Genomic DNA, 3,532 nt, shown 5'->3' on the forward strand with positions numbered 1-3,532 from the left:
CCCCTGAAAGCAAACCTCAGGAACTTCATGTGATGAGGAAGGATGGAGGCATGGAAGTACGCATCTTTTAGATCTATCATGGCAAACCAGTCCTCGGACCTGATCTGAGACACGACTTGCTTGATAGTGAGCATCCTGAACTTCAGTCTGAGTGGTTCAACTGATGTAGATCTAAAATGGGACGCAACCCTCCATCCTTCTTCGAAACAATGACCGGCTGTAGAACCCGGACTCTCTGTCGTGAGGAGGGACCACCTCGATGGCCTCCTTCCTTAAAAGAGTGTTCACTTCTTATTCCAGAACCAGAGCCTGCTCGGGGCCCACGAGCGTGGGAAAGACCCCGTTAAAAGGAGGCGGAGGAGCGCCGAACTGAATCGAGACACATTTGGCAGTAGCTTCCACGCTGCTAAATAGTCTACTAAGGGAACCAATCTCTCGAGACTGGCCTTCGGTGTACTTGTAGCTGCTAATTCGGTGCCCTGAAGCGGAGGACCGGCAGGAGATGGCCGAACTAGCTGTTCTGGAGACCCCCGAAGGGGTGGCAAGCCCCTCAGCTCCGCTACGTTTCCGGGCGGAAGAGACTGAGGGAAGCACTCGCTGGAGACCGCTGTGCCCTGAAGCACCATTGGTGGCAGGGTTGGCAGAAAGATCTCCCGAGGGCACTGAGGAGAGACGGACACCGTATGATGCGGTGCACCCCGCTCTTCCCCAGTAGGGGCCGCCCTCAAAGGTCCTGAGCCACTCATGTCAGGGCCTTTTGGTCGAGGACTTCTTCTGAAGAACGACCCTCAGTTCGGACTTCGAAGTCCCCGACCTAGAGCGCCGCTGAACTCGGTCCCGTTGCGGGGGAGCGCGAGAAGCGATGTTATGCTTTTGTGCCTCGCGGTATGAGGTACATGCCTCCTGGTACCTGTCGACGACGTAATTGACGGCGTCGCCGAACAGGCCAGAAGGCGCAAGCGGGGCGTCCATGAGGAAGACCCTGTCCGTCTCTTTAATGTCGGACAGGGTCAACCAAAGATGCCTCTCCGCTGCCACTAGAGCTGCCATAGACCGCCCAATGGCACGGGCGGTCTCCTTGGTGGCGCGGAGAGACAAATCAACGGTCTTACGAAGTTCAGAAATATCTTCAGATTTTACTTCCTCGCCTTCATCTAACTCCTTTAGCAGGTCGGCTTGGTACGCATGTAACACCGCCATGCTGTGCAGACACGCACCAGCCTGACCTGCCGCCATATACCCCTTGCCCACCAAGCTAGATGTTGTACGTAACGGCTTGGAGGGCAATGCCGGAGCCTTTAAGGACGATGCCGCGCCAGGGGACAGATAGCTCGCAAGCGTCCGTTCCACCCGGGGCATCGCCTTATAGCCGTGGTCACTAACCCCTGCCACATTTGCATATTGAGAAGAGGCGGGGACAAATAAACGTGACGAGAAAGGTCTGGCCCACGATCTCGACACCTCGGTGTGGAAATCGGGGAAGAACGGCAGGCTCCGGCGTGGAGGTGGCAGCTTACTCCGCAGAAAGCGTTCATCCAGCTTGCTTTTCTGCTGTTCAGCCTGTTTCTCGGCGGGCCAAACAATATTTAACTTAGCCACGGCACAAGTAACCACCTCCAACAACTCCTCATACTGGGCTGAATAAGGGGGCGAGTCTTCATCGACGCCCTCCACATCAACCTCCTCGGAGGAAGATAGGCGGAGCGTCGAGCCCGTTCCCCGGGGGAAAGAAACAGCAGAGTGGGCTTCCGATCCCAGAGAGCGGGCACCGGATCTGGTGGGTGAGGAAGGAGATAGGGACTCGCCCGTCTCCATTCCCTCCGCCAAATCCAATTGCGAACCCTATGAATGAGGCCGCCGCTCAGCCTCGGCTGAAGCGGGACCCGCACCATGAGGAACGCTGGTGAAGGCTCCCTCCTCGAAGAGAGCCTTCCGGGAGCGAAGCGAGCGCAGTGACATCCGCTCACAATGCGGGCAGTCGGCCCCCTCGAGAGCCGACTCCGCATGCTTCGTTCCCAAACAGACAACACACAGACTGACACACAGGGAGGAACACACAGCCTGAAACGCTGTCCGCTTTCGCCCTTATACTTTGTTTTCTCTGTAGCCTTTGCCATGATATTTCTTTTGTTTTTCAGACAAACAACATCAGATAAGACTCACAGAACGAAAAGTATGACTGACAAAACAGAGCGCTTGCTGAATGACAGAAAGCTGATGCCGGTTCCACCTTACGTGCTTTTATAGCTTCCTGGTCGCTATGTCACACGCCTGTGACGTCTCGCCCTTCCATTGGACTGATTACACATGTTATTCAGAGCGTGGTCATGCTGAAGGTGTTCCCATAGCGTTTTCCGACGCATCTCGAGTTCCTGAAGGGAACCATTTTATAGTGTTACATATTATAATAATCTTGGTGATCCCTTCACACTGTTGGGGAGTAACTAGTTACATGTAATGGTGTTACGTAATTTAATTACAAAATAAATGTAACTGTAATCCATTACAGTTACTAAAAAATACATAAATTGCGGTTACTTATGAAAATGTTAACGGCTGAGTAATATTAATTTGTTGCTTTGACTGTTTTAGGTGTGCGCTATGCCTCCTGCCATTTAAAGGCCTATTCTGATGCTTTTGATTGGTTCTCGTTTGAATTTGCAGCACACCACTTCAACAAATTACATTAATCCACATTGCTGCTGAAAGCGTTAATCAGTAAATTAACTCTGAGACAAGTTGTAGCTTAACAGTTGAAAACGTTTGCTAGAAATTTAGAAAAGTAATCAAAAATGTAATCAGTTAAATTGCAGTTTGTGCGCTACTAGTGTCGTCTAGCGGAACTACAAAAATAAAGCATCTTTTTAAACAACCTCTGCAAATGCCCCTTTTACGCATCATGCCTCCCCCAATTCAAGCATCTCAAATACAGCTCTTAGGGGTCTATAAAAATGAAAGCATGTCTCAACAGGTAAAAGTGGACGACTTTCAAAAAAAGGTCCAACTAGGGGTGGGTGATATGGCAAAATGATCATATCACGATTTTTTTCAGAAATATCACTATTTACGATTCTTTGTCATGTTGGTTTTACTATTTTGCAAGTTGTCTGAGCATTACAGCTAGACTTGTGCCGGTATTCGGAAATGCGATATATCACGGTAATGAATATGCACGATATTGTTATCGTGGACACTTATAAATACCGTGAATCTGGCATATCCCTAATTACAGCCAAACTAATTTCCCTATTATAAAGACAAAGCCTTTCAAGGTAACAAAATATAAAAAAGAATGGCGGATATTTAGGCTAAAGTGGGCGAAGATAAAAAAATCTTTGTCATTATTTTTTCTTTGTTATTAAAAAAATAAGATCAAAGATACACATTACAAATAGGGATGCACCGATACTGGTATCGGTATCGGGCCCGATACTGAGCTCCTGTACTCGTACTCGTTAAAATTCCCCGATACCAAACGCCGATACCACACAGCATGTGTTAAGTGCCATATTCAGACAAAGAAACACCGACA

This window comes from Sinocyclocheilus rhinocerous, unplaced genomic scaffold, assembly GCF_001515625.1.
Source record: "Sinocyclocheilus rhinocerous isolate Xijiao unplaced genomic scaffold, SAMN03320098_v1.1 scaffold2831, whole genome shotgun sequence".
NCBI lineage: Eukaryota > Metazoa > Chordata > Actinopteri > Cypriniformes > Cyprinidae > Sinocyclocheilus > Sinocyclocheilus rhinocerous.